Below are 13316 nucleotides of genomic sequence, written 5' to 3'. Positions count from 1 at the left end.
GTGCAACTGCATCAGTTAAAGAAAGAAGTCTGAGTTTGTTTTAATTCTCTTGAATTCTGATTTCCAGTTATGCCCTTCTCTTTGTCTTTAATTCTCTCCTGTCCTAAATTCATATCATGTTTCCTGACTTAACCCCATCCAATAATTATTAATTCCCTTTAGGTCCCATCTCACAAGCAGCTGAATAGGTATCTGATTAATTACAAAAGTGCCATCCCACCTTATGAATTTCAATCTATTTACAGGATTGCCACTCGATTGTAAACATCAGCAAATTTATTGTTTTGCCACTTGATCTTTGACCTAAATTGCTTAAGTTCTTAAGTGGGCCCACACCCATCCTAGTTGGATCCTTTGGGGCCCACCGCCCCCCCCCCCCCCCAATTAGTCCAGCACTCCAGCTACAACAGGAGTAGCAAAAGAAAAAGAAACATAAGCTAAACTCTCATGAAAGCGACTATTCCCACAAACAAATCCTGGGATGGACTAAACCTTGTTTCGCAAGTTTGTCTGCTGGGCATTGCTTTCCCTTGGCTTGTAGTGAAACATTCACTAAAGATGCCTAATGGGTCTAATGTAGAGCTAGGGCAATGATGACCTATCCTACAGTAAGGATCAAGGTGCTGAATAATAGTAGGCTTAACACTTGGGTCCAGCAGCAAGATAATGGAAACCACCCAGGAGGAACCCTCTACTGTCGGAAAACAGGGAAGACGCTGAAAAAAACCAGAAATAAAAAGATTCCCAAAATAGTAGGTAGACACCTCAGATGGGAATGATTTCCCAGTCAATGGTAGAATAACTTGGACAGAATATTACTTCAAAGTGCAGCCTTAGTCCATGACTAGATAATGAAATGTGATGAAATCAGGAATAGTAAGTAGGACTAAACATTAGTAGCTCAATACCTTGGGAGAAATTTAACCAATGGACGTCCAAGAGATTACAGTCGGACGGTGCCTGGGACTGGGGAAGAAACATACTAAACGTTGAGGCCAAGTTACTGGTTGGATGAACAGGAAATCACCCTTAATGCTACATTGCTGCTGCTCAGAAATGAAATATAGCCTAAAACTCTTCAAAACAGGAATGAAACTCCAACTTAGTGATGGTTACAAAAATAGAAACTCAAGTAAACAGCAACTAAACTAAACCAGCACCAAATAACTCTTCCTTCTCTTGCTATCTTCAATGGGGCCCACAGTAGGACTATATAAATAGTAACTGTGAGATCAATAACCGCATTAATTTTAACTGCATGAACAGTATCCACCAAACCAGGGCCTATACAAGCTAACACTAGGCCTGCTCAGAACCAGAACCGTGGGGATTAACTGAACCCAGGTTTTGATTTTAGTCCTTTTCTTCTTCATGCTTCGATCTACATTGGAGTCTCCTGTTAATGAAATGAGCAACCTCCCAACCTCAGTCACAGCTCTACTTAATCCACCTGATGACATTAACAGGTACCATTATGTTGGAATAACCAGATCTAATGGCTGTATCCAGCCCCAATCTCAATGATAGATCTCCACTTTGATGGAATCTCCCTCTCCTCTACTATCCACCTAGACTTAAGAATCATCCCTAGTTTCCCTACTGCATCTTTAACTTACCTCTATGTAATGTAGACTGGGATAGGGAGTCTAACCAAGTCTCAACTGTAGGCTCTTTCTATCAAAAGAACCACTAGAATAGAACAACCATACAAATAGATAAGAAATAATGAAGAAATCAGTTCTGGAAATTAGGATGTCGATTCCAGAAGTGAAGGATTCTGTGACCAAAATATAATCAGATGTGAAGAGACATAACAGGTACTGATATGGAGTAAGAACAGGTCATAAATCATGAATAAACACCATAGGAAACCAAGGAAATTAGAGTCAGTCTATCGATTTCAAATATGGGTAGAATAGGTCACTAGAAGACAAAATTTGGGAGATTTCTAATATCTCTTGAACACTTTGAAAGAAAAGGTTCCCCTTTGGGTCGAGTTCCCCCTTAGGTAGGACCTAACTTCGATCCAAAAATCAGCCAAAACTGATGGCTGGTTAGGTCTGGGCAGGTTCTGAAAATTGCTAACAGAGTATGCAATTTTCTGGGCAGAACTGAGAAGGAAAACTGAATTTAATACCTGTAAGAACTTGAGCAGATCAATAACACTTTGTGTAGTTGAGAGAAGAAGAAGATGAGTTAAGGAAGAGGACCTCTTGTGCTTCACACCGCTGAGAATCAATTGGATCAAACACCAATTACATCAGCCTTGATCAAACACAAGACAAATCTCCATGTAGAAGACAATAGCAACAACCATTAATTTTTTTATCAAAATCATCTAGGCCTTTAGGAGCCTCCTCTTCTTTATTTATAATGTTAATGGGGGAGGGAATTACAAAATAGAAGGTTCCTCAAAAAGGAAACCAGATATTCTCCTAATACAATAGCTACTAAAAACTGAAATTAGAAACTAACTGAAATTAGAAACTAGTTGAAAAAGGAAACTAACTACTAAGGACTTGACTCAATTAATAACTTGACTCATAAGGAAACAAATATAACTCAAATCAAGCCCAACTAGAAAGGAAACTAATGAAAATGGAAACTAACTAGTAATCCCGTACTCAATCTTAGAGCCCCCTTTTTAGACCCATAAAAGTGGTCTATTACACTCAAAACACATGGGATCAAAAGCCTAACATGTATGGAACCCAACCCTAGGCTTATTCCTAATAAAATAAGCCTATTTTGATAATTAATCTGCATCAACTCTCCCGGTCTTAAAAGAACTCGACTCCGTCGAGTTAGGTCGTGCTCCCAAGATTCCCTTGTAAATCGCTCGCCGATGAGGTGGCACATATCTCGAAATAGAAGGGAGCATAACTCCAAGAGGAGGGAGAGTAGGTTGATGTGTCACCGGAGCAGGAGTCAGTCGACGACGTGGCATGTCTGATAATGCATGTGGCCTCATTAAGTACATACGACCTCCTTGCTTTACCTTTATAGTGTTCCGTGCACCATCATAGAGAATGCCTGCATGTCGCTGCCAAGGTCGCCCTAGAAGAATGTCGCAGTGTGCCAATGGGGTGACCAAACAGGTGACATGGTACTGTAACGGCCCAAACTGTAAGTGTACTCGAACAACTGCAGTTGCCTCTTCTCGAGCTGTGGGTCCAAAACCTCGCACATGAATCTTCTTGAAAAGTTGCTTCTGTGGAAAGTTGTGTGCTCGAACAAATTCAGCAGATATGAAGTTTGCTTCTGCCCCAGTATCAACAACTGTATAAACATCAATAGGGTTGGAGCCGTGCAGGAGAGTACCCTTCTGTCTGAAGAGAGGAGCCTTATCAACTAGTTTATTCGAAAAAGATGAAAGGCTAGCTGAATGAGCTTCTATATCCTCATCTTCATCAACAATAATATCATCGTCCTCGAGGGGATAAGGATATAAATGAGATTCATCTTCACTCTTCTCTGTTGGCTGCTTCTCTGCTACGTTCACAGAACGAGTCCTTTTGGGACACTTGTTAGAATAGTGACCCTTCTCGCCACAACTATGGCATATGATATTCTTCACCCCAACACTATCCTTGTTGAACTCTGACCTTTTTTCTTCAACTCTGCGAGCTTCAGGCTTCTTTTCATCCATACGTGGTGGAGGTCTATAAACTGAAGAAGTCTTGAGCATACCCTTCCAATAAAGGGACTTCTCTTCAGCTGTCTTGGCATGAGCCACTGCCACATCAACAGACCTGAAATCAGTGTTAGCCAACTCAAGTCGAATCTCAGTACTTAACCCACTGATATATCGCATCACCCGTTGCTGGTCTGTTTCCTGAAGTCGACACCTTGAAGACAGTTTGTGGAATTCGAGGGTGTATGAATCCACATCTTTGTTCCCTTGTTGCAAGTTAAGTAATTTATGGAACATTACCTTTTCATAATTAAGAGGAACAAATTTTTCAGTCAGGATTTGCTTCATGACCTCCCAATTGGTAACGGGTCCAAGTCTTCTGACAAACCTTGCATGTAGTACATCATCCCACCATGAACATGCATACCCAATAAACTTGGTGATGATGAGTTCACACTTCTTCACATCTGGAAGAGACTTATACGCAAAAATTCTCTCCACTTTGGTAAGCCAGTCAAGAAATTCCTCAGGTCCCTTTTCACCACTAAACTCGGGAACCTCAACTTTGATGCCATAATCTCTATCAAAAAATTGCCGAGTAACATCTTGGGGAACAACTGGATTAAGTTGCTGCCTCTGAGGTGTATCTTCGATCCATAAAGTGTTGAGCTGGGGAGGTAATGTAGAGGGTCCTTCTTCAGCTCGCTTGTCGGACCTCTTCATAAAGGCAATCATCTCTTCCATAAACTTATCAAACTTGGCTTCAGTCCTCTCAAGCCTAGCATCAGTATTCTGTTGGTTCTCGGCTAACTCACGATACAATTTGTGCAACTCAGCATTGGTGATGTGACTTGCCGTGGTTAGAAAATTGTAGGAAAATTTGCTCTGATACCACTTAATGTAGACTGGGATAGGGAGTCTAACCAAGTCTCAACTGTAGGCTCTTTCTATCAAAAGAACCACTAGAATAGAACAACCATACAAATAGATAAGAAATAATGAAGAAATCAGTTCTGGAAATTAGGCTATCGATTCCAGAAGTGAAGGATTCTGTGACCAAAATATAATCAGATGTGAAGAGACATAACAGGTACTGATATGGAGTAAGAACAGGTCATAAATCATGAATAAACACCATAGGAAACCAAGGAAATTAGAGTCAGTCTATCGATTTCAAATATGGGTAGAATAGGTCACTAGNATGTAATGTAGAACTAGGATTGACAAGTCAACCTAGTCCCAATGTTGCAGAATACTCTTGGAGAACATTAGATCAAATATCAGAATAGTTCAAAACAGATTAATAACAAGGATGAGATCAGATCTGAGATTAAGAATATCAATCTCAGATTATAGGGTGTCAGAAATCAGAATAGAAGCAGATAATAAGGGGACTAATGGAATGATGAATTATGTCTACACAGGTTCTGAAAATTGCTAACAGAGTATGCAATTTTCTGGGCAGAACTGAGAAGGAAAACTGAATTTAATACCTGTAAGAACTTGAGCAAATCAATAACACTTTGTGTAGTTGAGAGAAGAAGAAGATGAGTTAAGGAAGAGGACCTCTTGTGCTTCACACCGCTGAGAGTCAATTGGATCAAACACCAATTCCATCAGCCTTGATCAAACACAAGACAAATCTCCATGTAGAAGACAATAGCAACAACCATTAATTTTTTTATCAAAATCATCTAGGCCTTTAAGAGCCTCCTCTTCTTTATTTATAATGTTAATGGAGGAGGGAATTACAAAATAGAAGGTTCCTCAAAAAGGAAACCAAATATTCTCCTAATACAATAGCTACTAAAAACTGAAATTAGAAACTAGTTGAAAAAGGAAACTAACTACTAAGGACTTGACTCAATTAATAACTTGACTCATAAGGAAACAAATATAACTCAAATCAAGCCCAACTAGAAAGGAAACTAATGAAAATGGAAACTAACTAGTAATCCCGTACTCAATCTTAGAGCCCCCTTTTTAGACCCATAAAAGTGGTCTATTACACTCAAAACACATGGGATCAAAAGCCTAACATGTATGGAACCCAACCCTAGGCTTATTCCTAATAAAACAAGCCTATTTTGGTAATTAATCTGCATCAACTCTCCCGGTCTTAAAAGAACTCGACTCCGTCGAGTTAGGTCGTGCTCCTAAGATTCCCTTGTAAATCGCTCGCCGATGAGGTGGCACATATCTCGAAACAGAAGGGAGCATAACTCCAAGAGGAGGGAGAGTAGGTTGAAGTGTCACCGGAGCAGGAGTCAGTCGACGTCGTGGCATGTCTGATAATGCATGTGGCCTCATTAAGTACATACGACCTCCTTGCTTCACCTTTATAGTGTTCCGTGCGCCATCATAGAGAATGCCTGCATGTCGCTGCCAAGGTCGCCCTAGAAGAATGTCGCAGTGCGCCAATGAGGTGACCAAGCAGGTGACATGGTACTGTAGTGGCCCAAACTGTAGATGTATTCGAACAACTGCAGTGGCCTCTTCTCGAGCTGTGGGTCCAAAACCTCGCACGTGAATCTTCTTGAAAAGCTGCTTCTGTGGAAGGTTGTGTGCTCGAACAAATTCAGCAGATATAAAATTTGCTTCTGCCCCAGTATCAACAATTGCATGAACATCAATAGGGTCGGAGCCGTGCAGGAGAGTACCCTTCTGTCTGAAGAGAGGAGCCTTATCAACTAGTCTATTCGAAAAAGATGAAAGGCTAGCTGAATGAGCTTCTACATCCTCATCTTCATCATCGATAATATCATTGTCCTCGAGGGGATAAGGATATAAATGAGATTCATCTTCACTCTTCTCTATTGGTTGCTTCTCTGCTACGTTCACAGAACGAGTCCTGTTGGGACACTTGTTGGAATAATGACCATTCTCGCCACAACTATGGCATATAATATTCTTCACCCCAACACTATCCTTGTTGAACTCTGACCTTTTTTCTTCAACTCTGCGAGCTTCAGGCTTCTTTTCCTCCATACGCGGTGGAGGTCTATAAACTGAAGAAGTCTTGAGCATACCCTTCCAATAAATGGATTTCTCTTCAGCTGTCTTGGCATGAGCCGCTGCCACATCAACAGACCTGAAATCAGTGTTAGCCAACTCAAGTCGAATCTCAGTACTTAACCCACTGATATATCGCATCATCCGTTGCTGGTCTGTTTCCTGAAGCCGACACCTTGAAGACAGTTTGTGGAATTCGAGGGTGTAAGAATCCACATCTTTGTTCCCTTGTTGCAAGTTAAGTAATTTATGAAACATTACCTTTTCATAATTAAGGGGAACAAATTTTTCAGTCAGGATCTGCTTCATGACCTCCCAATTGATAACGGGTCCAAGTCTTCTCACAAACCTTGCATGTAGTACATCATCCCACCATGAACATGCATACCCAATAAACTTGGTGATGATGAGTTCACACTTCTTCACGTCTGGAAGAGACTTATACGCAAAAATTCTCTCCACTTTGGTAAGCCAGTCAAGAAATTCCTCAGGTCGTTTTTCACCACTGAACTCGGGAACCTCCACTTTGATGCCATAATCTCTGTCAGAAAATTGCCGGGTAACATCCTGGGGAACAACCGGATCAGATTGCTGCCTCTGAGGTGTGTCTTCGATCCGTAAAGTGTTGAGCTGAGGGGGTAATGTAGAGGATCCTTCTTCAGCTCGCTTGTCGGACCTCCTCATAAAGGCAATCATCTCTTCCATAAACTTATCAAACTTGGCTTCAGTCCTTTCAAGCCTAGCATCAGTATTCTGTTGGTTCTCGGCTAACTCACGATACAATTTGTGCAACTCAGCATTGGTGATGTGACTTGCCATGGTTAGAAAATTGCAGGAAAATTTGCTCTGATACCACTTAATGTAGAACTAGGATTGACAAGTCAACCTAGTCCCAATGTTGCAGGATACTCTTGGAGAACATTAGATCAAATATCAGAATAGTTCAAAACAGATTAATAACAAGGATGAGATTAGATCTGAGATTAAGAATATCAATCTCAGATTATAGGGTGTCAGAAATCAGAATAGAAGCAGATAATAAGGGGACTAATGGAATGATGAATTAGGTCTACGCAGGTTCTGAAAATTGCTAACAGAGTATGCAATTTTCTGGGCAGAACTGAGAAGGAAAACTGAATTTAATACCTGTAAGAACTTGAGCAGATCAATAACACTTTGTGTAGTTGAGAGAAGAAGAAGATGAGTTAAGGAAGAGGACCTCTTGTGCTTCACACCACTGAGAGTCAATTGGATCAAACACCAATTCCATCAGTCTTGATCAAACACAAGACAAATCTCCATGTAGAAGACAATAGCAACAACCATTAATTTTTTTATCAAAATCATCTAGGCCTTTAGGAGCCTCCTCTTCTTTATTTATAATGTTAATGGGGGAGGGAATTACAAAATAGAAGGTTCCTCAAAAAGGAAACCAAATATTCTCCTAATACAATAGCTACTAAAAACTGAAATTAGAAACTAACTGAAATTAGAAACTGGTTGAAAAAGGAAACTAACTACTAAAGACTTGACTCAATTAATAACTTGACTCATAAGGAAACAAATATAACTCAAATCAAGCCCAACTAGAAAGGAAACTAATGAAAATGGAAACTAACTAGTAATCCCGTACTCAATCTTAGAGCCCCCTTTTTAGACCCATAAAAGTGGTCTATTACACTCAAAACACATGGGATCAAAAGCCTAACATGTATAGAACCCAACCCTAGGCTTATTCCTAATAAAACAAACCTATTTTGGTAATTAATCTGCATCACAAAGTCTAGTCAGATGGAGGATAAGATGAAAATGGACACTGTATGATTTGTATCTGAAACAGTTTGACTAATATACTTGTATACATTCAATGTCCAAAAACTCGGTGGAAGAGCTGTTAGATTATTTAGCTGAAATCATCTATTACCAAGAAAATAGTTCAGCAGGGCCTTCTCAAAACCAACAGATGAACAGACTACTAAGTATTCTCTCTAATCAAAGGTTCTTTTCTCTTTATTGAGATACCACAATTTCAAAGCATAATGAGTGAACAAAATTTGTCCTGTTCAACCAAAAATGATCTGGTTATCAAAGGACCTCGGACTATCCATCAAAGTACAGTCACCAGATATAGACTTTATGGGCATCTGGAAATCGTCAGATATGTTTTATTTTTCATGCATATGAATGCACAGTTTCAAAGTCGAAAGTTGTTTCATGACAGCTCACCAGGGGAGGTGATGCAATTTCGGTATTCGGAAACACTGTTGGGTTCGCTATGGGTCCACCCAGGTGTAAATATCCAAAAGTAGATAAATAATGGCAATTCTGTACAAAACTCCACGTTTGCAAGGGTAGTGGCAGTACCGTAAATAACCAGAATCTCGATGGCAATTGATAGTAATAGGGGAAGGGATACAAGGTGATTAGAATTATAAAGTGAGGATAGATTTGGAAGGAAATAAATTAAAGGTATATGTGGGGTTAGAAGGTGATTAGAATTGTAAAGTGAGGATAGACTTGGAATGAAATAAATTAAAGGTATATGTGGGGTAATCTTGGTAATAAAGAGTAAATAATTAAAATATCAAAGAAAGAGGGGAGGGGGATCGCTCGTCCCCTACCTCCAGACAAAACAGGGAGGCGGAAAACATCAGCTACCTTGAAGGGAAGAACTCCTTACACCCATAGACTGGCCAGAAATTTCAGGTGGATCCTCACACTTAGGTCTCTGATAATCGACCAAGAGGCACCCAGACAACAAGTGATTCATGGTGGTGTTTAGCCAAAGAAGGTTGAACCTAGTGGAAGAAGGAGAACCAGGTTCTTGTTGAAATCGATTCTAACTACAGAGTGCACTCTCGGACTGGTATTCTAGGGTTCCTATTGCCCAATAAAGGAGATTATTGCCCCAAATCTCAGACCAAATCAGTGAGCTATGTTAGGTCGATGACCTCTTCATAGGTTTATGTTTCGTCACTAGTAGCAGGAAACTAACAAAACATCGGGGATTAAACAGCGGCGCGGGGGGGGGGGAGAAAATAAGAGAAAGAAACAGAAATAGGGAAAGAAAGAGATATAGAAAGATTAAGAAGAAGGTTAGTGAAAACAGACCTTGAGGGAAGGAAAGAATCAGAATCATAGGGAGGGGCAAGGAGAAGAGGACGACAGCCAAGCTGCCATAAGCCACAGAGACTACTATTAAACAAAACTCAATATTCCATTCTTCAATTCTTCAATTCTAAATTGAATTACATCCATATAAATAAGAAACTAAAGACCTAAAACAGATAACTCAAATAAGGAAAATAAGGAAACCCTCCATAAGTATGCTGTAATGGGAGTAACCTGTTACAAATCAGACTCTAATAAAGTAACCCAAAAAGGAAATTAAATCATAATAAATAAACTAATATCCTAAATATCTACTTTAGGAGGGAGGTGAGAAATGAGGCCAATTAAGGATTGCATGATATGAAAGTATTTCTATGCATTCCAGCGACGAAATTATGCTTTTAAATGCTATGAAGAACTTATCATTTCATTCAACAAGGATTCCAATCATCACCCTGAAAGTCTTCATTTCAATCAAACAACAAGATGAAGGCTTCAAGAAAAGCAGAGAGACCCTATCTTTTTATGTTCAACATGGAAGAAAAAAAGAAGCATCTTAATAACACCAACCAAAAAAAAAAAAAAGATAGAAGGTCCGATTCGCTAACCTTGGCCACCATCCGCTGGAAAGTGATATCTTCGTCATCAATTTTATCCTTTCCTTTACCCAATTTCCTGTCTGTAGAATCAAAATACCCAGAAAAGAAAAATTAATAAAAGCAGTGAGATGAAAAGGGAAAAACAAAAGCTTCCTTCTCACATTTCCATATCGGCAAAACTAATACAACCAGGAATCTCTTAATGATGAAGAACCCAGAAAGGAATGGAGAAGTATAAACACTAAAATAAATTTAAAAGGTAGAAAATACTAGAAAATTGAAACAGGGCAAGAACAAAATCAATTAGAGAAGAAAAGCATAGAAACAAAAGTGCATAAATTAACAACAAAAAGAATTAACAAGTTAACCATGGAGCATACCTTTTGGATCGGTGAGGTTGGTGTATTCTCGAACTTCCCTACCAGCCATCCCTGAAACTTCTACAACTTTGCATCAAAGTCCAAGATGACAAGCTGCGTGGAACAGAACCAACAAACATTCCCATATTTTTACTGTTTAAAAAACAAAGCTCCTTCGATCGTTCCGTACTTCCACAGAACAGTTTCTATTCTTTACCTCCAGTACAAAAACTAAAGGAACAAGGTAACCTAACAATAAAAGACCTAAAGTGTTTGTTTTTCATATACTTCGACACTTTTAGAATCCAAGACTGACAAAAATTAGAAGTTCACGTGTTATTCAGTTTGCAAAGTGGGGAGAATAAAAGAGGTAAAAATTTGGAAACAGAAACGTTTGGGCATTAAATGTTTCCATTGCAAAATTTGGCACTAAAACCATCAAATTATTTACATGCAATTATTAGTTATCCTTATTTCTGAAGTTTATCAACTGGAATCTGATCATAACTTAACAGGCCAAACAATGAAAGTGGCTACGGAGACTGCATGAATCATCACAAAAATCAAGTTCAAGCTACCCAGATCGATGACTAACTATTATATATTTCAACAGAAAAAAAAAATAATATATATATATATAATCACATTAACTATGACTTCCAAAGAAACAATAAGCGGCTGATAGAAGATTTTGTTTCCATTAACATTTTGGCAACAGAAAGATGAAATAATATATCTGCAGCTCAGAAGAAGGCTCAACTCATCATCAAATCCCCCCCTCCCTTGTATGACAAGGGATTGGGGAGAGATGCTATGCTTTTTGATGAACATCAAATCCCCAGTTTGTGGCTGTTGTCAATGCATATATTCTAGGATTTCAAATTGAAAAGATAAAGACAAATAGCGGAAGAATTTTCTCAATAAGCATAAGCAGAAGCATGGCTTAATTTACGGTAATCTGCTCCCCCAGGTCCAATAGATGACATAAATTAAGAACACGGTCTCCAGTCCTAAACCTCCAAGCAGGGAGAAGAGAACAGGAAGAGAGGAGAGACAATAGTGGAATACAGTTGGGGCTGGACATTTCATGGCAGGGATGAGGATGTGAGGAAGACAGAGTTAAAAGAAGGGGTGGAGATGTGGAATGTCCTACAGAAATGCGCTGAGACGTGGAGTATATTTGAATAAAGAGATTTGAGTTTTCTAAAGTCCAGATAAATAAACAGATTTCGCTAACCTAGTATTTAACTCCAGAAAAATCTGTTAGTGAACAATATTTTCCTAAGGTCAATCCTATTGTAGTATCATCAATACAGCATGGAAGTCCAGTAACTTGAAAAATAATGTCTTCTCACAATCACACAACGTCTATTGGGTTGTTGACATGCCAAAAGGGAACATGGATTTGAACCAGAAAGTCTAAATCATTAACCTATCTCCTCAAATTTGTTAAATGGAAAATCGAGAGCGAACGAGAGAGAGCAAACCTTAGGTCGTGTTCCACAGAGGACCAAAGTGAAGTGAAACCAGAGTGCAGGAACAGGGTTGCAAAGCTGAGGCTGCTCTGCGAGTTGCAACTATTTTCCCCCCAAAAGCGAAGTGAAACCGGGAATGGGGCTACGCCGCTACGGGAGGGGCAGACTTAATCAGCAAAGCAGAGACGGTACTGATCTAAGATATTATATTAGATACTTGGAGTCGGAAGAGGGATTTATAATTGTATTAAGGGAGCACGGGAGCGACAACGGTGATGTTCCTCGAGTTTCAGAGCCACCTGGAACGTGATTGGGTAATTTAGAAAGTCCGGCCAGTGCAATCCGCAACGGCCTGAACCTCACTCGGTTGTGGCAATGTCTTGGGATCGACTCTCCCGGTTTAAACTTTTAAGGCTATGTTTGGTAGCCAAGAGAATAAAAGAGCTCTTTATGCTTGGTATGTTCTTATCCAAAAGAAGATTCAGTTTTTAAATTTTAAAATTCTTCTTGAGAATTGTAAAGTCTTTTTTGCTCTCAATAAAAAATCTTACAAAAAACATAGGAAAAAATTTTATTTTCTTTTCTTTTTTTTCTTTTCTTCTAATGGTAACCAAACATACATACTTTTTTTTTTTTCTTTTCCTTTCTTTTTTAGATTAGTTTTTCTTTTCTTCTCTTGGCTACCAAACATAAAAGGTCCTTTTTTTTTTCCTTCCAATGGATGGAACATTATAACTCCTTAGTTTGTATGTGAAAGAGTTTGAAACAAACTAGCAAGAGTACTATGGTCCTCTTTGGCGTTTAATTAGTTTGATTGAACAAGCACATCCATGCCTTGCCTTGCCTTGCCTTGTTTTGCCTTCTATCCCAAGAAGGTCACATGGTACTATGGTAGGGATGATATTGTTGTTAGGTCTATTTATTTTTTGAGTCTCTTCAATGTTAAAGCGGCTTGGGATCTTATCAAATCTCGTGGTTCTCTTTGGCATTAATTAGTTTGATTCCATAATTGCATCCTCCGTCGTAATAGAGGGACAATTACTTAAATACGTTCATATCGCTGAAAAAGCAACATGTTCAACTGATCAGGTTTTACTCAATTACTTGAAATGCCCTTGGATAACAT

General features: G+C 39.1%; 1 protein-coding gene and 1 long non-coding RNA gene across 2 annotated transcripts in view; one reads left to right on the top strand and one right to left on the bottom strand.

Moving 5' to 3' along the window:
• Window positions 1–13316, top strand: part of LOC122086276 (adenylosuccinate lyase-like) — a 67502-nt gene that overhangs the window by 8897 nt on the left and 45289 nt on the right. The window lies entirely within an intron of this gene.
• On the bottom strand, window positions 8302–12575 carry LOC122086280. The gene is made up of 3 exons (XR_006142382.1): window positions 12203–12575; window positions 10737–10829; window positions 8302–10436 (listed from the first exon to the last, which is right to left on the bottom strand). It is a non-coding gene; the product is annotated as an uncharacterized LOC122086280 (long non-coding RNA).

Source organism: Macadamia integrifolia, chromosome 8 (assembly GCF_013358625.1).
Source record: "Macadamia integrifolia cultivar HAES 741 chromosome 8, SCU_Mint_v3, whole genome shotgun sequence".
NCBI classification, from domain to species: Eukaryota; Viridiplantae; Streptophyta; class Magnoliopsida; order Proteales; family Proteaceae; genus Macadamia; species Macadamia integrifolia.
Note: the sequence above shows the minus strand (reverse complement) of the source record. Positions and strands in the feature narration are given on the sequence as shown.